This window comes from Falco punctatus (assembly GCF_963210335.1).
Source record: "Falco punctatus genome assembly, chromosome: Z".
NCBI lineage: Eukaryota > Metazoa > Chordata > Aves > Falconiformes > Falconidae > Falco > Falco punctatus.
This window is the reverse complement of record NC_137586.1, coordinates 57009264-57036784: the sequence shown is the minus strand read 5'-3', so window position 1 is coordinate 57036784 and position 27521 is coordinate 57009264.

The following is a 27521-nucleotide window of genomic DNA, read 5'->3' as shown; positions in this document are numbered from 1 at the left end:
GGGCCCACTGCTGGCTCGTGTTCAGCTGGCTGTCAACCAGCACGCCCAAGTCCTTTCCCACCAGGCACTTTCCAGCCACTCTGCCCTAAGTAGAAGTAGTAGCATTCCCCCTGTATTAGTACAGGATCAAGTCCTGCTTGTTTCTGCAGAAAAATGCTCAAAGGTATGAGTATTCTAGGGTCACATAACAACTTTGTTAATCGTATCTTAATATATAGATTTCTGAAATAATGATTGGATGAAAAGTCAGTGTTAAAAAAAATACACACAAAGAAATAAGGTTTTCTGGTATGATTTGTTCATGCCCCACCTTATTTACACAAGCAACATGGAAGAATGCTTCTCACACGGCTAGTGATTTATGATTTCCTTGTAGGTGGCGTTACACTTGTATCCTTAATCTCTGATGTGCTCCAAACACTTTGGCTGGCTCTGGCAACATGCTTTAGAAGCAGGTATCTGCCTGCCAGATTAGTCATATCTCTGTGAAAATGTGAATCAAACAAGTGTATAAACACCAAAAAAAGCATATTTTTTTCAAAAAACAGTATTTTCCATGTTATAAGTAAATTAATATTATTAAAATGGAACTTTTATTAATCATAATTTGAACTGCATTTATTTTATTGATCTGGCAAAATAATAACATAATCATTCCTAGAGCAAGCTGGAGACCACAGCAAAGTGGATGAGTGTTCAGAAAGTAGGTTATCAGAGGTGGCAATATAATCAATGAGTTTCTTTCTTGAGCCATTACATATTTGTGCCACAATAGGACAGCAAGTACATGTGGACAGGCTTGCCTTCTCTGCTCTTTCTTCTCTTTATATATATGAACCAGCCAGGGTCCAGTCCCTTATCCTTAGTCAATTTAGCCTATATGTTAAGAAGCTTTGAATTAGCCTTCAGTAGTCCAATAAAATTAGATCTGTTTTCACCCAGATTTTTTTCATGGGCATTTCTATTTATCAGTAAGCTATTGGTAGGTGATAGGTTGACATATCAACAATCCTTTCCTTAATTATCACCAGCATAGCCAATATATCCAACTTTGAAAGCACAGGCAATGATTAACCTATTATTTTCCCTCCTGCACAATCTAGTCACTTCCCAAGTAAATTTCTTAATATTCACAGTCATCAGGGTGGAACAATCAAAACCACTTTGGCCTGGTATGAGATGCCAAAACAGTACAGCTTCACAATATGAAAACAATACTTCAGGAAACACGAGGAAAACAGAAATGGAAAAATACCACTATCTGTGTATTTCCCTCTTACAGGCAATTTAATCCTAATAACAGTTTTGCACCTGCATTTATTTGAAGACACAGTGTGTTTTACTTGGACATCTAAATACAGCAAATCAGGCTATTGAACATGTAAGTTACATCAGTTACAGGCACCAAAATGAATCCATGTTTATATCCAAATTTGTTAGTCTCTACTAACTCCTATCCAGAACGTAAAATTTACTTTCTATTAAAAAAAAAATAAATATCCACCAACATATATATATTGAAATACAAAACAGAGTTAATTTCCTAAACATACCAAAGCTCACTTCAGGTAAATTCTTAATAATGGTAATTATCAAAATAGCTAGCTTCAGCTGGTAACTATAACACTGGCAAAAATAAAGTTGTTTATAGGTTGCCTCACGTAGATGGTAAAATGCAATGTTTCTTTACCTCTCCCTCTGCTCCTGTCCATTATCATTTATTCATTCCTTTCTTTTCCTTACCTAAAAAATGGCAAAGGAAACAGTGTGATATTGTACACACACAGTCTCCTTCCTTTTTTGATCACTGAAACAAGTGGGAGATATTCTGTGGTAAACATTAGCGGTACAATATGACAACAATAAATATTGGTGCAATGTTAAATTAACTACTGTATTCTGTGACTCTGATGTTCAGGTCTCTATGCATTCTTCTTGTAGGTTCAGTAATGCAAAGATCTTAAAAAAGAAAAAGCTATTGCAGTACTTGAAAAATTCATTGCTACTACATAGTTTCATTTCTTGGATTTAACAGATTTGGAGACAAAAATGATGAAAAAAGTCAAGCTTGAAAAAAATAATCTCAGCAGGTCTGCTGCTCGAAAAGGCAAAATTTTTATTGCACAAGGAACATATTACTTGGGACACTGTATCAGGCCCACAGACATCTGTACCAGTAAAAGATATTAAGTCTCCCAAATACACCGTAGCGCAGACAAGATCCTAAACCAATTCAAGCTGCCAATTCAAGCTGTCAGAAATCTACACTCACTCATCATTTAAATGGAATTGAATAGCAAAAGCAATTGATATTAGCACAGTCTTAGAATAAACATTTGAAATAAATTGTGTACTGTACACCAGTACTCTTGCTTATTAATTCAATATGTGAACCACTACTGTCACTGTCCACTCAGTGGACTCATGATGGTTCATTTAATATTATCTTGAAGTGCAAAAATCAAGGCAACCACGCCAAGGGGTTATGCTTTGATCAAACAGTGCAACTTTATTGTTTGCCCATAAAGCAGTGTGAGATAGAGTGACAGGGAGGGAAGAAAAGGTAAAGTAAAAAGAAAAAAAAAAAAAAAAAAAGAGGATTATAGGTACCACCACAGGTCCAAGGCATCCCGATGGTCCCAGGTCCAGGCAGCATCCCACCAGTCCTTCCAATCGTCATGATCCTTGGTGGAGAAGATCTCCAGAGCTCGGTTGCTAAGGACCCATCTTTTTATGCCAAGCAACACATCTTGTTCCTCCTCTGGTCCATGGATTGTTGCCAGTTTCCACCTTCTCGAGCAAGGTTACCACACATGTCCAAAGAGGAGTGCCTGAGGCGTGGTTTGCCTTAGAGGAGGGTAGCTTCAGACCAGGAGGTGTGGTTTTGTATTGTAATGATATTATAATGAAGAAAGTTCACCTGAAGTTCAAGTTTTTCTGGTTTGTTGCTACGACAGTGGTTGTGATCCATCTTCTGGACAGTGGTTATGTGGCCTTATCGTAGTTGTTCCTTTCAGTCCGAGGTAGCAGGGAACGACATAGTACTCCTCATACCATGCAGTTCTCCTTCTCAGGGTGTTTGTGTCTTGGTGCCCATGAGGACCGCATTCCATCTCCAGGTCTCTGTTGGCAATGTTGAGACAATATCGTTCTCTTTGGACTGACTCTTACAACTAATATATTTTTAAGCAGCATGGATCTGGACAAAACTTTTTTGAGTCTATGATCATCTAAAACCAGAGTTCAATGTTTCAACAACAGAAACAAAATTTCTACTTGCATTTCTCTGTTCCTTCTGACGGATCCCAGCTATGAAATACTGCTTCTTCTGAGATCAGTACTAGTCAGATGAGGTTTCTTCTGTAGTCTATGGAGCAGTTTTAATAAACACTGTAGTTAGAGCTGCTACAGAGAAAAAGCAGCACTGATAATCACAAATAAGTATCAGCACAGGTTCAGACTTTTTGAAAGAGTCACTGCATAAATAAGGGAGACCAATTTGTCACAATCTACCCTGAATCCAAAGTGGTATTAGTGAAATTTAATATATGGTATGATACAATACAACAAAAAAGTCTATGGAATGTTTTTTTCTGATATTTAACAGGCTAGATCTGTATTTGAAAATTATTCAAAAATAAAGTAATAACTAAGAGCTGTCTCAGTAGCTCTGGTGCAGTCTTTATTCTACTTGTTCACTTATAAATGATCTGAGAAAGTGAAGAAAAAAACAAACAAAAAAAAGAGGTGACATCCTGCTCCTAATTCAGATTGGGAAAGATTTGGCTTTTCAGCTAAAACAGATGTTTAATTCTGTAACCATCTGTCCTTCTCTCCCCTGATCACTTAAGACAACCTGATTTTTTGTACGAGGACAACAGTAGAGATGCAGCAACCTTGCCCCATGCACTAGCCTGTGTCTTTAATTGTTACCATCTGCCAAGCACATTATTTGATGTAAAGATTCACTACAAGGGAGAAGACAATGGAAAATTTCATTAGTGCAATTTTCTTGCAGTTCTCATAATTTCGCTGAGGTAACACCAGATGTCCATTAAAGCTGTTTTTTCCAGTATACTTTCAGATACATGAGTGGCACAAACAACACTGTGATTAGAGCTGTGTATGTAATAGCTACCAGGACTCTATGTGTCTACCAAGGCTTCTTTTTAAAATACAAATGTAATACTTGAAAGTAAAGGTCTCATCCTCTGTGGGTATAAGCCAGCATTATTCTTCAACAGAATTGAAATAGATTACTTGGCTGCACTGTTTCTCTGCTTGAGTCAGTTCTTTATTTTTTTCACCTATGTGATGTATGTCAGATTCTGGACTGACAGAAATGACACTATAATTGGCAATCACAAAACAAATTTGTCCAGTGTCTGCAGACTGTTGCTTTGTGAAAGGAACACAAACAAACAAACAAAACCCGCCAAAAAAACACAAGAATGGCTACACTATTGGTGAAATGAAGGAATCAGTTAAAGTCAAATAGGCCAGATTCCCAAAACTGCAAGTATCTGGGACATGGTGATGACACTGGGCTACAAACATATGTTGAAAAAACACCTATTCTAACAAGGTAAAGTTAGAAACAGGTAGTTTACCTTCCAAATGGCATGAACCTTATTATCTAATTGTCAGTGAACAGCTAATATAAATGACATATCTAAGTAATATAATGATATAATAAGTTAAAGCAAATGTACTTTAAAATAAATGTATGTAATAAACATTCTTGAAAGAAACATAGAAATTTATTTTCTGTTGTCTCAGGCTACACTTATCAGTACTTTTTCCTACATATTTTCTCCCAGCTTTACCATTAGATCTTCTAATGTACTTCATATTTAGTTCATAATAGGATAAACATTTATAAAACTGAACAACCATTTCACCTCTTCAAGATACACAAATTAATAATAGTGCTATATTTTTGTAAAGAAATGAAAATTACAATTCTATTAAGCTTTATTTTCAGATAGTGAGAATGATTATAGAATAATTCACCCTGGCTTCATGAAAACTGACATTTATTTAATTATTTTGTGGGAACATGAACACTGAGTGTGTTTTTCTGTTTCTTTTTGATGGAAGAAGGTTTTTTTGGTTGGTTGGTTGTTTTGTTGTGTATTTTTTTGTTTTTAAGGAACACATATTGTGTAGCCAAGTGCTATAAAAATGTTTCAGCACTTACTCGATAATGAGCTGTTTACATTTTGGAAGGTGTCAAGAGTATGAAACGTCTGTGGGATTTACAGTCTGTATTTGGGTGTGCCAGATGGGATAGAGTACTGAAATACCTGATCAGGGATAAAATACTAGAAAACATTTCACAGGCATATAGAAATGTGTTTTAGCTGGGAAGACAAAACTTTTAAAATTATATTAATTTTATATATATTAATTTTAAATTATTTTTAAATTAAATTATAATTAATATTTAAAATATTAATTTTAATATAAAATATTAAATTATGTACACAACAAAAAATTCAAACCAAAACCAAACAGTTTCAAGATCAGAGAAACACTTGGCTTAAAGTGAGAAACTTAGATCTAATTGGCACAGAATTATGAGAGTGTAAATTATAAATCCCAGAGAATCTGTAAAGTACCAGATAAGCAATCAAACTGCAAAACATCTCCTTTTTGTCCTTTCCATCCCTCTTGGAAACATAGGAAGCAATATGGAAAGGAAGTAGACATCTAAAAAGGAAACAAAAACCAGAACCAAAACTGTTTTAGCTTCTTGTGGGTTCTTAGAACTATGTTTAAGCAGCACAATCTAACCTCTTCAGTGATTTCAACAAGAACAAGAAGTCACCTTGTCTTAATGTTACTGAAAGCAATTACTCCAGATCTAAGCTGAGTATCTCTTCTCTTCACAATTCCCTCAAAGTTCCATTTATTAGGTTAAACTATTGTAAATTGTGTGAAACTTTTTTTCTTTTTTAATAAAAAATGCATCAGGTTTCAATAAGCTGAACAGAGGTTCATTCTCAATCAAAGAATATCTGCATCATTTTCCAATGTTCTGAATTGTCTGTATGATAGGACAGGAGAACCAATGTGTTATGATACTAAGAAAAGAAAAAAAAAAGTGATTCAAAAAGCCTGAAGAATTACTACTACATACCAAAGATCTAACTTTACCTCTCGTTTATTTGTACCAATGAAGTATGGAAAATTGGTTTGGGGTGCCAGTAAACTGCAATGCCTAATATTTCTGTACCACAAAATGGTAAGATTCAGTTTGCAAAAAATGCTTGGATCTCAGTAAAAAGGGTAATACCCACAGTGAAGCTGTTATGTAAGAAAAGTCAGGTTTGCACTGATTACTCATTGAATACTGAAAGTATTTTTACCCTTCACTTGATACTTCTGATGGAGTAGAGCAGTAAGCAATATTATTTTGGCATAAGCCCCCTTTCTTGACTGTCTTATGGGTGATCTGACAAAATAAATTGCTGAAGTCGCTGTTGAATCTCTTCTCTAAACTACCTAACAAGTCAGAAAGATCTTCATTAATTCAGTCCTATTGTACTGAGTGACTTAGTTTGGGTTCCTGATTTTAAAAATAACACAGCAAAGAAATTGAGACTTTCCTTTTGTTGAAAACTCTTTTTATTTCCTTACTCAGTCATGAATTTTTGCCCACAAGTCTACAATCTCATTTCATCTAGAAAGTTTATTAATCAGGTTCAGGCTGATTTAATTTTTATGTTGCAATGCTTTTATTTTATTTGTCTGATGGAAAGATAAGATTCTCTCTTTTCAAATGAATTGCAAGTATTTCCAATTTTCAATTAAAAAATATTAAAGAATAGATTCTTCATTATAAATCACACCTCACAAAAACAAATTGCTATTTCTGTATGTTGGTGCCTGTTAAGAGTTGCAATATCCTGTAAGTATGATCTTGGTATGCTCCTTTAGTGCAAAAGATGGAGCAGTTTATAATTAATATTTTACTCTTTTTTTCTCCCCTGTTACTCTTCTAAGCTACCGTCATCCTTTTCAGAGATAACGGACACAGGAGCAGAGAACAGTGAAGGACTGACCATGTCAAAATTAACAGGTGGTGCAGCACAGTAGCTGCAGAAGAGGAATAAAATGGTGCCAGGGAGCCAATGTCTGCACTACGTCTATATTTTCAGCTTGGTCTGGTCCCAAGGAGAACATTAGCTGTGCATCTTCTAGTTTAGTTTGATCCTACAGAATCCATTCTGAAAACTTAAGGACCTACACTATAATAAAAACGTGAGACCAACAGGTTGACGTAGTTGAAAACCTCCTCATATCAAGTAAAGCACTAGTATAAATGTATCTGTACAATGCCATAAAAGATGGTTTGTCAGTTCCTTGATATGCCATATGTCAACATTCAGGTTTTATTACTTGACTGGCTAAAACAGTTTAGACAAAAAAAGAATGAAGGTAAAACATCAGGAAGCTGAAAATTTACATGAGTATTTTGGACTTTTCAGCTGCCATTACCCCACAGCCTGGTTCTGACACACGTATCCTCAAACATACTCTACTGTTCCTCCTTTACATTTTTTTAAATTTAATAATTTATTTCTTGCCATGTTGACTGCAAATTTTAAATAATGACTGAATCTGTGTTAATGGTATGTAATTTTTTTTTAAAAAAGACCAGTTTTTTCCTCCCCATAGATTGCCACGAATCATATGCTTTGCCATTGACCGTGGACTGTTACCTGTACCACAAAGGATCATGAGATTCATTTAAGAAGTTATATAAACCATTCAAGGAGTGGAGGAGTTTCATATTTTTTTTAATATATTTCAAAAGGACCTGGATGAGGCAGGGGACTTGGTGACAAATTACATGGAAACAGCTGAGGTACTTAACATTTTCTTTGCCTCGGTCTCTACCAGTATAACCAGCTTCCAAGAATACCAGGTTCATGAGACCAAAGGTAAAGTCTGGAGCTAAGAATTCCCCTTAATAGAAAAGGACCGGGTGAGGGAGTACCTAAAGAAACTGGAAATACACTGTTCCGTAGGACCTGTCATGTTGCACCCACAAGTCCTGGCAGAGCTTCTTGACATCACTGTAAGGCCTTTCTTAACTATCTTTGAAAGGTCATGGAGATTCAGAGAGTTTCTGAAGACTGATAGAGTAAATATCACTTCAGTGTTCAAAAATGACAAGAAGGAAGATCCAGCAAACCACCGGCCAGTCAGTCTTACCTCAGTCATTGGGAAGGCAATAGAAAAAAATTCCCTAGAAACCATTTCAAAACAATAAGGACAAGAGAGTGATTGGAAATAGACAGTATAGATTTACAAAGCTAGAATCATGCTAGCCAACCTGATAGCCTTCTACAATGAGTTGACTAGCTGGGTGGATGAGAGGAAAGCATGAATACTAGCTTGAATTTAGCAAGGCTTTTGTCATTATCTCCTGTAACATCCTCACAGACAATTTGACAATGTACAGGTTAGTTAAATGGACAGTAAGGTGTCCATAAGACTGACTGAAGACATAGATCCAGACTGTTGTTATCAGTACCACAATGTCCAGTTGAATGCCATTCACCAGTGGTGTGTGCCAGGGATCGATACTGAGGCTAATACTATTCAATATCTTTTTTAATGACCTGGCTGCTGTGATGGAGTATTCGCTTAGCAAGATTGAAGGTGAAATAAAACTGGGAGGAACAGTTAATAAACCAGATGGTTGTGCTGTCATTCAGAGGGAATCTGAGAGACTGGGAAAATGGGATGAGAGGAATCTCATGAAGTTCAACGAAACAAAAATGCCAGGTCCTATGTCTGGGGCAGAATAAGCCTAGGCACCACTACACACTAAGAACTTACTGTCTGGAAAGCAGCTCTGCAAGAAAGGACCTTGAAGTCCTGTTGGATAAAAAGCTGCCAATGAGCCAGCAGTGCACCTTGAAGGCAAACGGTATGTTGGGTTGCATTAGGGAAAGCCTGACCAGCAGGCTGAGGGAGTCCCCTGGACTCAGCACTGGCAAGGCTGCATCTACAGAGTGCTGTGCCCAGCTGGGGGCTCCCCAGTACAAGACAGATATGAACTTACTGTAGCAAGTTCAATGAAAGGACACAAAGTTATTAAGGGACTGGAACATCTTTCATATGAGGAAAGGTTCAAGAAAAGGATCAGGAGCATCTTATCAATGTGTGTACGTACCTGATGGGATGCAATGAAGAAGACAGAACCAGGCTCAACTCAGTAATGCCCAGTGACAGCTAAGAGGCAATGGGCACAAACTGAAACATGACGTTTCATCTAAACACAGGAAAAGAGTTTTCTGCCTTCAAAGTGGACAAACACCTGAGCTGTTGACCAGAGAGGCTATAGAGTCTCTGCAGATGCTCAAAACCTGACTGTATGTGGTCCTCAGCAACCTGCTATAGCTGACATTACTTGAGCCAGTGGCTTGGACTAGGTGATCTCAAGAACTCCCTGTCAAAACCTCAACATTTCTGTGATTCTGTGTGATTCTGTTGATAATGTGAGCTGGAGCTATTTAGATTTTAAAATGTTGAGCTGCAGGAAAATATTGAGCAAAGTACTTGAAGAGCAATCCTGAAACAAAGATCCATTCACTCTCAGAAGAGGAGCTCATATAGCAAACTCAAGACAGAAAAACATATTTATACAGCCCAATTATAAGCCCTTTAATGTTACAGTTCATAATGGAAGTGCTGGCATAACCTTTACAAGAACTCTGAGAGAGCATCAGTATAATTAAGATAAAAAGAATGACAATGAATCAAAGTTGAAAGAACTGTTTATGTTTCTGCAGAAAGGGAGAGACAGGTCTAACAGGTTAGAAGCATCACTGTCCTTGTGTATGACAGAAAATACACGGCAATAGACAGGCTCATTTTATGATGCACAACATAAAAATAAATAAATAAAACCGGATGTTAAGGGAAATAGATTTCATGCCTTCTGCACTTCAACAAAACAAAAGGCTTGTTGGAAGCATTAGAGAAAATTCACTACAGTATACAAAAATGTAGAATCTGCAGTGATTCTGAGATATTTCTCAATATTTTATGCTCAAGTATCTTGTACCTAGATTAATATTTTAGCAAGAATGGACATTCTCAGGATACAGTAGGAAAGAGACTATCTAGACATTTTACTCAGAATCCATTTTGGCTAAAATTATTGAAATATTTCCTGTGTTTTAGCCACTGAAATGATATTGGCTAGGGTAACAAAAAATACAACAAAAATTTTCACAAAATAAGGAAGAGGTATAAACAGCCATGTAAAAAAAGAAAATTATATTTATATTTGTTTGATTTAGCTTTAAATATTTTGATTTCTCTAGGTTATGTTATCTAATAAACATATAGTAGATAAACTCAGAGTTGACATAAGAGCATAGAAGACATTCCAACTTTTGACAAACACTGATTATTTCATTTATTTTACAAGTTTCATAACACATTTTCAATGCTATCTTGTGCTTGTTGCCATCTCAAGAAACCATTCATGTAGTTGATGTCCATGGTGTAGAGGTATAATTCTGGGATAACAAAGAATAAATCATATCATCCACCTTTTAAAAGTTGTTTTTCAGATGTTATTCATTGTGAGCTTTTTATTTCACCAAGTTGTTTAGGGTTCTTATAAGAATTTGTTTTGCAGTTTATTTATCATATTAAGATGTTGTGGGCAGGTTTCCTTTATGTTATTACTTAAGTCCAAATAAATAAATCTCAGCAAATCAGAAGTATTAGGGAGAAACACCAAGCAGATATTTACCTTTAACAAAAATGATCTATCGCCTTTACCATATTTTTAGTATTCATTACTGATTCCAAGGTAACACCAGCTCCATAACCTAGGTGATACTATTCATGTCCTTTCTTAAAAATTGTGAGATCCATAGAAATTTTTAGAGCTGAATAAATTGCTTATTTTTGGAATCTGTGGTCCTTAGGTAATCATAATCATTAATCATACTTAGCAAAAATGTTAGTTTGTTTTGTGGGGTTCTTTTATTTATTTACTTCTAGTAACATCAGCAGAAAGGGAAAGTTCCAGAAGGCCAAATTCCAGCTTGGGTAATGGACTCATTTCTGAATGTCTGGTTACCTCTTTCACTCTGAGTGACCTTCCTGACATGTTAGCTAAGCTGCTAAACTAGAGTTCTGAAGTTACAAGTAATTCAGTCTTGTTAAGCTTAAAAACAAGTCTCATGACCATTATTTGGGCCATCTCATGTTACCAGTACAGACAATTTAGTACCCTAGGGTGCATTGCAATGCTCCCACTGCTGACTTTCAGCTATATGGTAGATGACAGTCCTTTCATATTGGGAGTGCCTTTGTGACCATGAGCTTATAATGCTGCCACCAGTAAGCACTCAGCACTGCGGTCCTCTGCAGGCTACGGTACAGCAGCATGAATGCTTTGTTCTCTTCAATTTCTATCTAGCTACCCAAGCCTTTGCTTTCTAATTGTAATGGGTTCTAGAGTTTCATAAAGCTTCCCCTATTTCACAAGACAGATACAGGTCTCTGCTGATCATTCAGTTTCCTACTAGCAGTGTGTAAAAACATATGTATAGTTCAGAACTTTTTTTTACTGCCTTGGGAGTGAGGAGGATGTGATTATGTCTGAAGCTAACAGGCTTCTAGAGAGGTATCCTCTGATGAGACATAGGTTGCTTAAATTTCAGATGTTTGACTTTAATTTATCCGCTGTTGCTACTACTGTATAAAAAAAAAAAAAAAACCAAACAAAACAAAATCTGGCCTAAAAGAAGATGTAAAGCCCTAAAAACACTGTACAACAACTGTTAAAAACTTTCAGACACATTTAGTAATAAATATATTAGGAAAAACAATTCTAAAATCTCTTTCAACAATCATCCAACCAAAAACTCTTACAGTTAGCTTTTTGAAGGCACATGTATTCATAAAATGTGACCTTTGTTCCTCATATGGTCAAAGTGGCGCTACCATATCTAATGCAATATAATTTGAAATAAATTTTTAAATCTTTCACTATTTAGATCAGAGTATTGCTAAGCACATTTCAGGTAATGTAGAAGTAAAGCTTTATATTAAAAAAATTTAGAAGGTACTACAACTCTTAGATAATAACAAAACTGGACAGCTGTTTAACAGCTATTAGTAAGAAATTCAAATTCACTGTTCTGCTACATATAGCATAGTGTGAGTACAGTACTTGACTATGCAGCATCAATAAACCTTATAGTTAATGTTCATCAGGAATATTAATCTCAGCCTTGCCAGAAATTTCTAAATTATTGCCAATTAACAGACTTTTAATTATTTATTCTGGTACTGAAAAATAAAAACCACCACACATTTAGCGACACACCCCGGCTCCTCTCCAGACACTTGCCTCCCCCTTTCCAGCACGTCTCCCCATCACATGCTGCACTCAGTACCCCTGGTGTGGTGGTGGAAGGCTCAGTGCACTAGGGTCAGTGTATGGTACCTCCTGCTCAATTGCTCTGGTATGGTCTCCACTGGCCACAGCTATACCTCCTTTTGCATTTCTTTTTGTCCTGCTCTGGTGGCTTCTTTTCTCCTGTCTGGACTGGGGAAGCCATTTTAGCTTCAGACCTGCTCAGAGCAGTTAGCTCTGCTGTCCTGCTCAAGTGGCTACTTTTGTTTCAGCATTTATCCTGCTCTGTCATAACTCCCACCCTGGCAACCTTCAGGTTCCTCTGCTACTCGTTCTCCATTTTCTCTACTGCCCTATCATGGCCTCTTGTGTTCCATCCCATTCCTTAGTGTCTTTCTGTCCTGCTCTGGCATTTTTTCTCAGTAATTACCACTCTTTCTTAAGTTTTGCAGAGGCACCACAGACTCCTCTGGCTGTCACAGTTTTGGTGTGCCACGTATCTGTTTTGTCCATTGTGGAGCCACTGGACCAAGCTGTGGCCAGTGTGGGACAGCCCCAGCCTCCTCCGCTCCTACAGAGGCCAGCCACCCCTGCAGGCAGCCCGCCACTGCCAGCAGCCCGTTGTCCAGATTCCTCTTCCCTATGTAAATACACAGGTTGGGGCAAACCACCCCAATGGTGTACCCTGGGGAGGGGGATGGAGGGTACACAGGCAGGCAAAGTGCTGAATGGAGAACAAAAAAATAAAATGGAAATCATATTCCTAAATGGAAATGGAAAACATTTTCCTAAAAACAGAAAATCACTGTCATGTTTGTTATAAAAGATTTTTTTATCTTAATACTTCTTAATCAGTATTGAAGAATATTCATTATTCTCATTTTTTTGGATTTACATTCAACATACATTATACAACACTTTTTTTCTCCAAATGAAAAAACACAATGGAAACTTATTTGATGTTTGCATTAACCACACTTAAGAATACCTTCAGTTATAGGGCAATAGGATCTTCAAAACTTAAACTTCTCTAAATTTAAAACTTAAAATTCTCTAAAACTAAAGTTATAAAAAACTGCATTGAGGAAAATGAGAAGATACATAAAATGTCATTGTCAGTTTTGCATGTTTTTCTCAGTTTTGTGAACATTAATTCCATAAAAATAGATCTGAAAGATACCTTTTGGAGTCAGCACAAATGGATGTTTTGATTACCTTACTTGGGAAAAGGCTAATAGAAGATATATGAGAGGCTTTCTTAAGAGGGGAGATGCGAAAAAGCAAGGTGTACAGTCAGATTAACAAATTATGAAAAGAACCACTACAACCTAAAATCAGTTTTACAGAGAAATCCATTGTTACTCTTATTTACTTTGTCTAAACAAGTCAAAGAATTATTCTATTAAACTAAAAAAAAAAAAAAAAAAAAAAAAGAAAGTAAAAACAACAGATCTAATTGGACACCATATCTTGACAGCTACATGAATCCATTTAGTGATAAGAGCTCCTGTTAGACCAAAGACCATAGTGGTTTTCCACATAAGATTAGGTATTTACATCCAGAAGATACCAAAGAATATTTACAACTTTTTTTTGATGGACAAAATTTGATCATCAATTGACTAGGTTTAAAAAGCAACTTCTCTCTAGTTTTCTCAGAGGTGTTTCTGAAACTTCTTTGCACACATTCCCTAAGATCCTTCTAGTGTTTTCTACACATCATGTAGCTGACCTTATTCTTTTTGAATATATATATGGAAACTGGGGAAATTAATAAAGAAATATACTCTTAAAAAATCATGGGCTTTTTGTCCTTTACAGAAAGATCTGCCTGACTTGCACATTTTAAAACAGGCAGAATCAATAGGCTTGGATTCTGAAATACACAGACCTCACTCAAAGTAATGGTACAAGTAATGGCAAACTTACTGTAAGTATACTTGATTATAATAGTAGTATAGAAGTGGAGAAATCAAAATATCTTTATTATGAAATTCAAAACAACTTGGAGAGAGAGAGAGGGAAAAAAGAGAAATGGGGGAGAGGGGAGGGGGGGAAGGGAAAGAGGGAAAGAAAGACAGGCATTCAGAAAAAAAGGTTTAAAATAGCCTGGAGACAGTTTTCTGGTTGTCTGTCATAATGGTGAACAAGGACTTAGATGATTTCACTGTTTTATGTTTTATTTAGTTCATATTGACAGTGATGTGTTATGAAAAGGGTAACTTGTAACCTAAGGCCCCAGTGAGATGCCTTAATTCAAAAGGCGCGTAGGTTGGTTTGTGCAGGATGAAAAAGCTTTCTCTCAGTTTAGCACAGAAAACATTGTCGCTGTGAGGCTGATGGAGACCTGGCAATATTTGCCTGAGGAGACAGGCATCACTTTTTCCAAAATCTCTAGGACCAAGCAAACACACTAGAGGGCCACATTTCCAGCAGATGTTGTCATAAATGCACTGCTAGACTGGGAACTGGGAGGTATGGCCGAGAAATCTGCTTCAACAACGTGCTGTGGAACAAGTTCTATTTTTATTTTTTTTTAATTGTCTTTGGAAAAAAATCAACAAAACTGTGGATGAAAATAGAGAGGTCCAGACATAAAGTTAAACAATCTTATACCCTGAACACTAGTCTTTTTCTAAGCAGCATGGAAGGGATACAAAGGACAAAAAGCTCATAAAAAAAAAATGAAAAAAATATCTAAGACACAATGTATATTTAAGCATATTTAGACCACAGTTGGGCTCAAGATTTAGGATCTTGGCTTTGTAGTGTTTGCTCTCTAATTAGGTTTGACTTATCTGCATTGAGCTTTTATACCTCATCAGTGGTACTGAAGCACAGACTACTAGGAAATTAAAAGCACTGCCATCACTTTAGCCCAAAGAAAAACAAGCAGATCTCTTCATCTTGGTTTCTGTAGTGAATGGAACTTTACTGTGATAAGTTCTGCAATCCATCTTATTAGATCTTAATCGAGAAAACAGTAACCAAACAGCTATAGGAAACAAGTTATTATTTTCTGAGTTAGGTTTCACATCATTAGCAAACTGCTGTAAGGTAATTTACTCTATTGTTGCCTTGTCACATTTTTTTTCCCAACCCCTGAATACAATATAAACATAAACACTTTCATGAGTGTGAGAGTAAGCCTTCCTGTTCTGCAGCTACCAGGCAAGGATCCTTCAAGATCTCTAAATTAAGGCAGCAGAAAAAAAATATATTATTCATTTGGAAGTTCCACTTTGTTTTGGTTTACAAACATAAATATATTAGAATTGCTGCTACTTTATTCAGAACATAGACTAAACCAAGATTTTGAAATAAGCAGTCTAAAATAAATTATCCTGTAAATCCAAAGCACAGGATAACACCTGGCTGTTCAGAATGAGCTATCCTGATTCCAGGATTCATGAGAATTATTTTCCTATGGCTGTCTCTGGAATATACCTCTAAGTTGCCTGTAAGTATCTGTTAATGCAGGAAATTCTCATGCAATCATGATGCAGCACTCTTATCTTCAAAACTATAGGATTTGCATGAATATTAGATGTCAAAAAGAATCATCTGTTTCAAAAAAGCCAGTGCAATACTTCAGTGTAGAAGTGCACAGTCTTCATTCACATGGACTTCAACTGAACACATTCATGCTGCAAAAGGTATGTGCATTTGACTTGAATGTCTGTGTTTTAAAAGGCTTGAAAATAGCTTGAATGCCTTTTTTTATTAATGTTTTACTGTATTCACTATACCAAAAAGCTGGTGGTAAAAAAAAAAAAAAAATGCATGAAAACACCATAATAATAAAAAAAATACAGAATGGTGAAGGTTTGGGAGGTTTTTTTTTCAGTCGTCATGTTCTTTCTCTTCTATGGTTAGCAAATGGATTGATTCTAGTCTGCATCTACTGAATTGACAAATTGGAGTTTCAGCACAGAGGCAAACAGAAATATGACACGAAGACAGATCTAAAGATGTCATCAATAGACTGAGTAGTGTTATATTCAGTTGGAAAATAAAATCTTTATTCAGTGTTGAGGATCAGGGTATTTACTACAATCAGTAGCAGCACTTAGGATGGAGGGGAATGGGGGAAGAATTAAGATGCACATGAAGCATGGAGAACGAGAGATACTCTCTAGACTTGATAGGTTTAGCTGGTGAAATTAATATTTTAACATGCACTTTTACTAGAAAAATAACTTCAACAAGTTAGGAAGCTAATAAGTAAAACCTAGCAATGAGTGATGAACACAGAGTAACTCTGCAACACATTTAAGAGCTAGTTAAACTAATAGAATTGTTGCACATTGTAACAATATTGTATTAAATTTATCCTTACATTCCCTGAAGTTTCTAACACAGAATGACAAAGAAGACACTAGCATCATTTTTTTTTTTTTTTTTTTTTTCTGGTAGGGAGAAAACCTTCCATCCAAATTAAATAGTCACCCCTGAAGTGAGATACTGGCTTGGGCTACATTATGAGAAAGTTAAAGATCTAAATATGGAAGGAAAATGTTTCCTGAGGGTAAAAGTCAGAGTGACCTTCTCAGTTCCCTGTTTTAATGTTAACAGATTACTGGATTATATCAATAACATCTACAAAATATGTTGCTCTTTTATCTGTCTATCCAAGGTACATGGGAGTCTTTTATAGCATATGTAGGCCTTGTATTTCTTTTCACCACAACTTTCTTTTTTTGATATTGCAGTTTGAGAAAAATCCAATTCCTGTAACACTATGCCAATTTTTATGATTTTTTTTTTATGAAGTGCCCTTTGAAATTCAAAACATTTCCATCATTTTCAAACATAACATCATGTCTTTGGGATTTTTTAAGTACTATGATTTTAAGGGAAAATTTATAAAGAATCAGTCTTTCTATTTTATCAAAATATGATTCCTGGGATAAGAACCATGTTGTTAACTTCATTTCACAGTATCTTTTTAATTTTGATTCAAAATGAAAGCTATTTTCAAAATGTCGTACTTCTGTGTGAAATTGCCATTAGAAATTCCAAGTTTTATCCAGCTCCAAATATGAATTATTACTTGGAATAAAAGCAAATTAAACACATATACATATATACAGAAGAGATTAATATTAAAATAAATTTGTAAAATAATAATCTTGTAAAATCTGAGCAATATTGACTGTTAATGCTATTATGATTACAGAAAAAAACGTTAAATAAACTCTAGCTATAGTCAAAATCTGGGACACCTGTAAGGCAGACATTAAAAGGAATGGGTTTCTACTTCTGAGTACCTAGACAGCAAACAGTAGTTAACATATCTCAGTGAAAAAGAAGTCCACAGTCACTACTGGTTTTGAGCTCTTGAACTATACATGAAGCAATCATGCTGATTTCATTACCCCAAAACAGACATTTAGCTTTGGTTCCAAAGAAGCAAAATTTAAAGAGTTTTAGGTTGTTTTTTTTTTTTAAATCACTACCAGTGCAGAAGTATATTGAAACTATTATGAAACTCTAGGATTTTAAGCTAAAACTGTGCTAAAGTGTAATAAAAATTGGATTTTCTTCATCTCTGTACTAAGTTGAAACATTATTTAATTTAAAAAAAGTATTTTAAAAAACTAAATTTTATCTATTAGATCGTTAGTTTTTCTTTAAGAATCTATGTCTTTGCAGCTCCAAATCATCTAATGATTGATTTATTAATTATTATACATTTCTGAGGAATTAATCAGATCAAAAGGATATGATTTTCAATTTAAATTAAAAAGATATAAATTTGTTCCTTATGAGTTACTGGGTGGGACAGGGGAGGAAACAGGGAGAGAGATAAATACAGAAATTACAGCCTGACACAGGAAGCCACTGTCCACAACTTTTCTATGACATAAATACTTTCTAACATCAATTATATATTTACACTAAATCCTGTCATGAGTCATTGGCAAGTGCCTTTTTTCCCCCTCATTTTAAGCAATGGTTCAGCTCTTTAGGATATGAATGTGCTTTCCTCACAGTGATGAACAATGTATTCAGGATGCTAAAAATGCTTCTGAACAAGTACATTAAGATAAACAACTATGCTTTAGCAATTTATTTCACAAAATTTGAAGAGATAGGATTTCATATTTGTACGGTTTGGACTGAGATAGAGTTAGTTTTCTTAATAGTGGCTTATCAGCTTAATGGTATGGGGCTATGTTTTGGATTTGTGACCAAAACGGCGTTGATAAGACATGGCTGGTTGCAAAGCGTCAAGGCCTTCTCTACCGTTCACACTGCTTCACCAACGAGCAGTCTGGGGGTGCACAAGAAATTGGGAGGGGACACAGGTGAGACAGCTGATCATTTCTGATCAAAGGGATATCCCAGACCATACGATGTCATGATTAGTAATAATGCCTGGGGGAAGAAGGAGGAAGGGGGACATGTTCAGAGGTATGGCATTTGCCTTACCAAGACAAAATGTTAAAAGTCACGGAGCCCTGCTTTCCTGGAGATGGCTGGACACCTGCCTGCCAGTAGGAAGTATGAATTAATTCCTTATTTTGCTTTGCTTTGACCCCTCTGATGCTCTCTCCCATCCCACTGGAGGGAAATGAGCAAACAGCTGGGGGTGCTTAGCTGTTGGCTGTGGTTAAACCATGACAAGAATACAGGTTTGTTAGACATTACTTATAGCACACAAAATATAATCTGATATTTCATATTATTTTCTATTCAAGTCATAAGTCGTAGCATTCTGTGGAAACACAGAAAATTGTGAGACAACAATGTGGTGATTTTGACAGAGTTAAAGGTGTCTGATGTCATAACATAAATTCCCCATAAAAGTTAAGGGAATACAGTTTGGGTCATGAGCAAAATAATACATTTATAAATTACAAGAAAAGAATGACAATATCATTATAAACTGGTAGGGAATTTGTAAGAAAAAACAATAATGTAAGTTAAAAGACAGAAAAATTTCAAATAATTTCTTATGGCTTTTTATTTTATCCATAGTAGTTTTCCAGTTACATGTCAGAAATAGGTTCTACACATTTTGGTCTTGGAAGAGGCAGAGGAAGATGCAGTATGCATGCAGTCATTTGAATGGTTTCTGAGCACTTACCATAGGCTATTGAAAGACAGAAGGATGCCACTTGCTTCTGAGAATTTCAGATAAATCCGAACATCTCCAGAAGATGCATAATTATTTTTCTGATAAAATGGAAAGTTCCTAATTCTTTTCCCTTTTTTTTCCTGAGCTGAGCTAATTGGAAATTGTTTGAAGTGAAAACCACATAAAGTTATATATAATATTTTCATTTTGTATGGTTAGAAGCCACACCATTCAAAAGACTTAAAGCAATCCATCCAAAGTTAGTTTCAGATATTTAGGTCTGATTTCAGAGGTCTCTGAAAATGGAGACTCCAACAGCATCGGGGAAAAAAGCCTATCTCGATGCTTTTTAACTAACAGCTGGAAAGTGGAAATGGTGACTTTTCTTCAGTGTGAACAGGCAAATGCGACAGAGTTCTGTTGTTCAGCACTTGCTGAGCTGATGATTCCTTGACAGAACTAGGCAGATGGGCAAGCCAGGAATCCTGGCCAAGAGCGAGCTGCAGTTGTAGGTAACCATTTGTGAAGAGGCCTCACAGAATTGCGCTGCTTCTTTTTTTCTTTCTGCTAATCAGTAAGCCTGGCAGTGCAGGTTCTGCCTCTCAATAGGGAATGTAAATTATCACATTAAGTAGAATTCAGTGATTTTTAATTCCATTTTATGGCAAGTTAAAATAAGATTCTTGAAATAAAACCAAAGTAAATAATTAAAAATAATTGTTCACAGCTGAAAAAAACAGACTGGAAAACATAGACATACAGGTTATAGAGCAGCAGTGCAAAGCCTCTAGCAAACACCCAGATGTTTTCCTAGTTTTAAGAAATTAAAATATATGATCACTTTATTTAAGGTATTCCTGAATACTCTGAATGTCCCGAGCATTTTAAGTTGCATAAATTCTTCCTTGTGTCTAATTCAGAAACTGGGTGAAAGAGCTACCTTCTTTGCCTCCCCGAGTCAAAGAGCAGGTTAAGCGGGCAGTGAAACAGCTGTGGTCTGGGTGGCACCGCAGCGCTCCAGGGCACAGCTGGCTTCCAGTTGGGGTCATGTCACCAGATTTCATAAACAGGCAACGTATCAGTTGTCCTTTAGGATTCTGACAGAATAAGGCTTTACTGGCTTTGCTAAATCTGATACTAGGTGAGCAGACAAGCAATAAGACAGGTTGGAAAAAGACCATCTGTCACTTACGTAGAAACCAGTCATGCATTACATTCCCTAGCTCATGAGGAAGAGCAGAAATGGACCAGCTAAAGGGAAAAAAAAACTGTATTCAGGAAAGTGTGACTCTACTAAATCCTGTCAGGAAGTGAAATACATCTCATCCTACCTTTGAATTTAGGTCTGCTTCCACTTAGATTTGTGGTAACCTAAAATGTGGAAATTTTGGAAATACTTTGCTTCTTAAGCTCTTACAGGGAAGCAGTTCACAGTAAGAATGTGTTAAGAAAAGCTTCCTGCCTCTCACTTTTCTTTCCAGTGCCTGACTGTCCTCTTGTTCTGCAGTACTCTGTGAATTCAATCCTACATTCATGACATTGATTTATAAACTTTCTTTATTGAATTTTTTTCCCTGCTCCAGCATTAATCTGTGCTCCTTTGGCAGTTATTTTATTATGTGCTGGTAATAAAAACACATGCTGTGAGTGCCAGGCAGCTGATTTTTTCAAAGGTCAGATCAATTTAAAGCTTCTCTGTGCAAAATCATTTCAAGTTACCATATACCAAAGCAATCCAGATCCCAAAAATACCTGGGTTAGCATGCATTTCTTGCTCTCCACTTTCACTTTTAAGTGGAGATGTCTATCATACTTAGCTTTTGCTCATTACTTTTCTACAGTTCCGTGTGAATCTCGATTTTGTCTCACTAATGTACTTAATGTTTGAAAAACAGATCAGAAAAAACCTTCCAGTAATAGCACTGAAACCTATTGTCTCCAATGACAGCTATCAAATATGCAATATTAGTATAAGAACCTGAAAAAAAGGTCTCTCTGGTCCACAGAAAGGCACAGTATGATAACAACTGGAGAGCGAGGGGGTTAAATACTCAAATGTACTTGTCTAATCTTCAGACCTCGAATTCTTTCTTAATGGATAGAATTGCATCTGAAAAAATATAATAGTGTGAAGAACTGTGATTCAGTTTTGTGGAGGAGTTTATACATTAAAACTTGTTTTTATTCTGATCAGCAATGAAAACCAAGCCTTTGGAATTCTTCTCTGCAGGGAATAGACCCTGGCTATGCAGCAGCTGTTGGAGCCCTGGGACTGAAAGCAGTAGCAGCACCATGAGCCAAGGGGGGATGCTCCCAGGGCTTGGGGGCAGTGAACCATGTGTCAGCCTGCTGAGAGGGCTGCTGAGGAGCCAGGCAGAGAGCCTGGCAGAAATGCAGGAAGATTTTGAAATCTGCCTGGTAGCAGTCAGACTGAAATTCTGCCAGTCTTGTCTCTGGTTTAATTCTCAAAACTGAAGAGGATGAATAAAAAATATATGTTTGAAGAAAACAGATTTCTTTGGCAAGATAATATTCTGTTGAAGGTTTTTTGGCATCAAGTGTACTTTGGAGTAGACACTGTATTTGGCTTAGGTGCCCAAGGTTTTGGTAGCATAGGGGCTGTACAAATGCCTTGTGTGGTCAAGGACTGCACCGTGTTGGACACAGCTGTTCCAGTCAGCTCCAACGAATCCATGGCACTGCACAGCTGAGCCCCTCAGCCAAGACGGTGGCACCTCTGTGGAAACATATTCAAGAAAGCTCAGAAAACACCAGAGAAGGAGAAGATTATCCAGGTGCCAAGGCAGATATTCACTCACACCCGTGGAAGACCTATACTGGAGCAGCTGGGTATTCCTAACAGGAGCTGCAGCCCTTGGAGAGCCAACACCAGAGCAGAGGAAAAGTGGGAGTTGCTGTGTATTGACCCCCTGCTGCACTGCTCCTTGCATCCCTGTAGGCACTGAGTGTAGCCAGCAGCAGTAAAATGTAGGGAGTGAGGGAGCCTACAGAGAAGGAGTGAAGGTGAGCCTTGGAAAGAGTGGAAGAAAACCTGTGTGCTTTAATGTTTGCCTTTTCACTCCCACACATGTCAATCAGTAATTATTTCAATACATCTATAGATCTATAGATACGTAAATTGGTGATAAATTAAGTTTCCCCAGATCAGTGTGGTTTGCCTAGGGTGGTAATTCATATGTGGTCCACCTGTCCTGGAGCTTTCTTGCTGCTGTTCCTTCGGTTCCCTTCCACTGTCCTGCTGGGACAGGGGAATGGGGATGGGGAGAGGGGGACATGGTAGGTTGGAACAAGGGGCTGAACAGGGGTTTGGCTGTTATCTAGGGCCAACCCTACACATAAAAAAATTGTGTAAAGCTCATTCACAAATTAAAAGGTATTTCCCAAAGGAAAGGTGTGCCATTCATCAATAGATTTTATTGATGGAAAGCCAACATGATCAGCTATCCCATCCATATGCCAAATGTAATTCACAGAACTGTCCTTCTTCCATTACTGCTTGAAGAAAGCAAAAAAAATCCAGTGTCACAAAAAAATACTGTTGTGGAAAAGTCTGTCACAACTCTTTTTACAGTTTTTAGTGGTTAATTATCATCCGATTTAAGGTTTGTTCTAAGTCATAAAATTATCATGTTGTGCCCTTTTTCCTAATACCTTGCCACTTCTGCTGTGTTATTTCCAACTCCAGCACACAATCCTTCTTTTCTGATATGTTTTTAGTCTCTTTTTAGGCTTTGGACCTACTACTAGATGCCCTATAACATTGTTTTTCAAGTTTTCATTCAAAAGCGCTTTCCCTCTCTTCTATTCACGTCCAGTCTGAATTTCAGAAGTGCAGTCACTGGAGTGTGGCACCACAGTATGCTCTCAGCATGTGTTCATACCATGGTATCTGTCATTGTCTCCCAAAACTAAAGCAGCGTGTACAGGTGTTTCTCTTGTCCTCAATGTTGTGCAAAGGAATTACTCTAAGGAGAAATTAGTGATCCTCACTCTTATAGCTGTTACTCTACAAGCACATGCAAAGCAACACGTAGTCTTATAGCACAAGGATATAGAACCATCTTTAACTGGCAGCTCCTAGTTCTTAATAGATTTTGAGTTTCATCTGTTTTGCATTCCTCCACAAGAAATAAAGTTGTCAACTATAAGTTAATTAAAAAAAGACACACACAAAAAAAAAGTTTTGAACCAATAATCATGGAAAAGGAATTGTATAAATATCCAAAAGAAAATGCCTTCACACTTAAGTCAGCAATATGACCAGACATAATTATATCTTATTTATTTATGTTGTTCTATATTATTTGTAGGAGGAAAGTAAACATAGGAAATTTCATCTATAATACTTTTTTTGGAACACTGTAAATGCCTGAGAACAAGGTGTTATAATGTTTGCTCACTGATAACCAGAGCACTGTTATGCTGATGCTTTTATGATAACAACTTGAAAGAAAATCCCATGGAGGTTGAATTGGGTTCAGAAACCAGTGTTTAAACAAAAGTTTCCTTCATTCCCATCCAAAATAATTCCTGCCATAATGAAAGAACTACGCAGAGACTCCAGCATAATAGTTGACTTATGCATGACGCTACGGAGTGGACTTACTCATTTTCTGGAAAGGGTCAGTAATGACATTTTTAAAGGTGAGAGAGGCTTACAGTAGGTGTCTGTGGCTTTTCTACCTTGTCAGAACAAGAAAGGAAGTAGTAGTTGCTAATTTCCTCCTCAGCATGTTCAATGCTTTTATACTTTGCTGGTTTCCATCATGCTATCCATTTAAAACTATCAACTGTAACTAAGGCTGTCGGTGTTTTCACAAGCAACTTGCTATCTCTGAATTTCCCTGACTGTCATTTCTTAACAGAGTGGGGTGACTGTTTCCTTCCAAGCTGAGGAAGAGTCCCTGATAGTTTCTCCTACTCAGGAGCCATACTATGCATGTGTGCACTGACTTTATTTATGCATACATTCTTAGGTGTAATTTCTCTAAACATAATGGGACAAAACTTCTCACATGGATAGCCCCTGGAGCTTCATGGCTCAAGGCTGAGAACAGCAATAAATCATGATGGAATTGTAGTCAGTGAGGTAAAATAATTGTATCTTGAATAAAATTAACAAAAAACTGGCATAGAATTAGCTCCTGTTTCTTTCTCTCTGGCTCTCTACTCTTTCCATACATTTTCTTATTTCTTATTCTACCTTAGTACATATTTTTCACTTGGATCTCTTTTATTGCAGAAAAATAAACATGTAATTTGTTAAATTAGGACTCCACCAAGAGAAATTGGCAGAAAGCTATTCTTTGCACCAACAAATCTAGTAGACACATATTTTTGTATCTACAGACAGTGACTGCTAGAATGGTAAAACAAATGAGGCATGAGCTTTTAACATCTCACAGCAATGCTTCTGGAAATTTGGCAAATACCACAGCTCCACATTTCATAATTTTTATGTGAACCTTCCCCATGTTCTTTAAACTAATTCATTTCTGAGCACAGTTTTTACTTTGCATAATTAATATTAAATTAACAGAATGTTATGTCAAAAAGTTCCCAAAATATGGATGTAGGAAATTATAATTGATGGTTGATATGTAAATGTAATTGACAACTTTGACTGCATTTGGGAATTTCTGCATTCAGTTAAGGATTTTCTTTTTAAGTTTATCTTTAAGATTCATGTGTATGTGAATGAAAAAAAATTGATTTGGTCTGTTATTTCCTAAGTGTCCCTATACATATTTGGTTTAGTGCCTGGGACACAGAGAGATTTTGTATAATATAAGGAAATAAACAAAATTCTGAAGAATTTGTTATTGTATAACTTCAATAGAGAGATTCCTGGAATTTCAGGTGGGATTTACTTTTAATATTTGAATCAGCAAACTCATTCATTTAAGCATGCAATCTTCCACCAACATTGTAAGAGTTACTCCAAAGAGAACGATATTGTCTCAACATTGCCAACAGAGACCTGGAGATGGAATGCGGTCCTCATGGGCACCAAGACACAAACACCCTGAGAAGGAGAACTGCATGGTATGAGGAGTACTATGTCATTCCCTGCTACCTCAGACTGAAAGGAACAACTACGATAAGGCCGCATAACCACTGTCCAGAAGATGGATCACAACCACTGTCGTAGCAACAAACCAGAAAAACTTGAACTTCAGGTGAACTTTCTTCATTATAATATCATTATAATACAAAAACACACCTTCCAGTCTGAAGCTACCCTCCTCTAAGGCAAACCACGCCTCAGGCACTCCTCTTTGGACATGTGTGGTAACCTTGCTCGAGAAGGTGGAAACTGGCAACAATCCATGGACCAGAGGAGGAACAAGGTGTGTTGCTTGGCATAAAAAGATGGGTCCTTAGCAACCGAGCTCTGGAGATCTTCTCCACCAAGGATCATGACGATTGGAAGGACTGGTGGGATGCTGCCTGGACCTGGGACCATCGGGATGCCTTGGACCTGTGGTGGTACCTATAATCCTCTTTTATCTTTTTTTTTCTTTTTACCTTACCTTTTCTTCCCTTCCTGTCACTCTATCTATCTATCTCACACTGCTTTATGGGCAAACAATAAAGTTGCGCTGTTTGATCAAAGCATAACCCCTTTGCATGGTCGCCTTGATATTTTGTGCTTTGAGATCATATTAAATGAACCATCACGAGTCCACTGAGTGGACCATGACATAAAATATACAATGTCATTTCAAATTTCAGAAGAGAACATACTATGAGGAAAAGATAGACAAATGTCACTGAAACACTGGCAACTAGATTGAAGTCATATGTTAACCAAAAATCAACAAGCACCTTAACATCCTTTACTGAAATCACAGCCAAGTCCATTTTATGAGACAGACATCTCATTCTTCTCTCTGCTTTCTGGAGTACTTTTATTCCCAATTGATTTTTAGCTACAGAAAAAAGAACATACATTTGGTCAGATTCTGCCCTTCAGCAGTTTCCCTCCTTGCTGCCATAACTAAACCCTGGCTTGAGAAACAAAGCTTTATATCCGTATGTTAGCTTTCTGTTGATTAATAAAAAGGACCAGGTTCTTTTACCATTTTTAGGCCTTTCCCCTTCCCCCTGTTAAAACAAACTTACTGATTTCAAAGCATAAAAGAATTTAATGTTCATGGCTACTTGATTCATAGTCAGCCACTGGAATTCAAAAAGGCACATAGATAGAACATCACAGATGTCAGACTATCAACTAAAATACAACTGCATCAGTGATTTAAAGTGGCTAGAAGTGCAAAATTATTTTAAATGGGTAACGGATGGCTGCTAACATGTACCCAGCATATTTTGCATGTTAATAAAAATATGAAAATTACTGTTCTTCTACAGGAAAAAAAATGTTTAAAACAGCAAAGGACTACTATAGCTAGTTTTGAAGAAACAGGATTATAAAAGCAAATAAGATAAGCTAAAAAATATATTGCACTTATAACAAATAAACAAAAAGCTAATTAGTAAAATGAAATAATACATTATGTATTATTTATTTAAAAAATTTAAAGCTACTATGTTTCCTGTATGTCTAGCTGCGTAGTCTTACTGTGGGTAGAGTGTGATTGTGATCCCATGGAAAAACTTCACAGTGGTTCAACAAAAGCCATACAAATGACAGAAGATGAAACCTTGTAAAACCAAAAGAAAAGGTGCAATAAATTATTTATTCATGTTCTTCTATGTGCTAGGAAAAACCTGTGATGGTGGATGTGGTATACAAATTGTGGATGGGCAGATCATAAGCTACACCTCTGGAAATGTTCAGGTGTGTTCAAATGTTCATGTGGGATTTTTTTTGTATGTCCATTTTCAAAGATGTACAAAATAGATATGGAAAATCTGTACTTGTCAACTCAGTTAACATGTACTTAACATGAAAACACAAAAAATTTAACAAGACATGACAAATCAAGCAGAGAATAGAACTGAAAAACAACTGTTGCTGTTAAAATTCTTAGGGAGCAATTGTCACAAATAAAC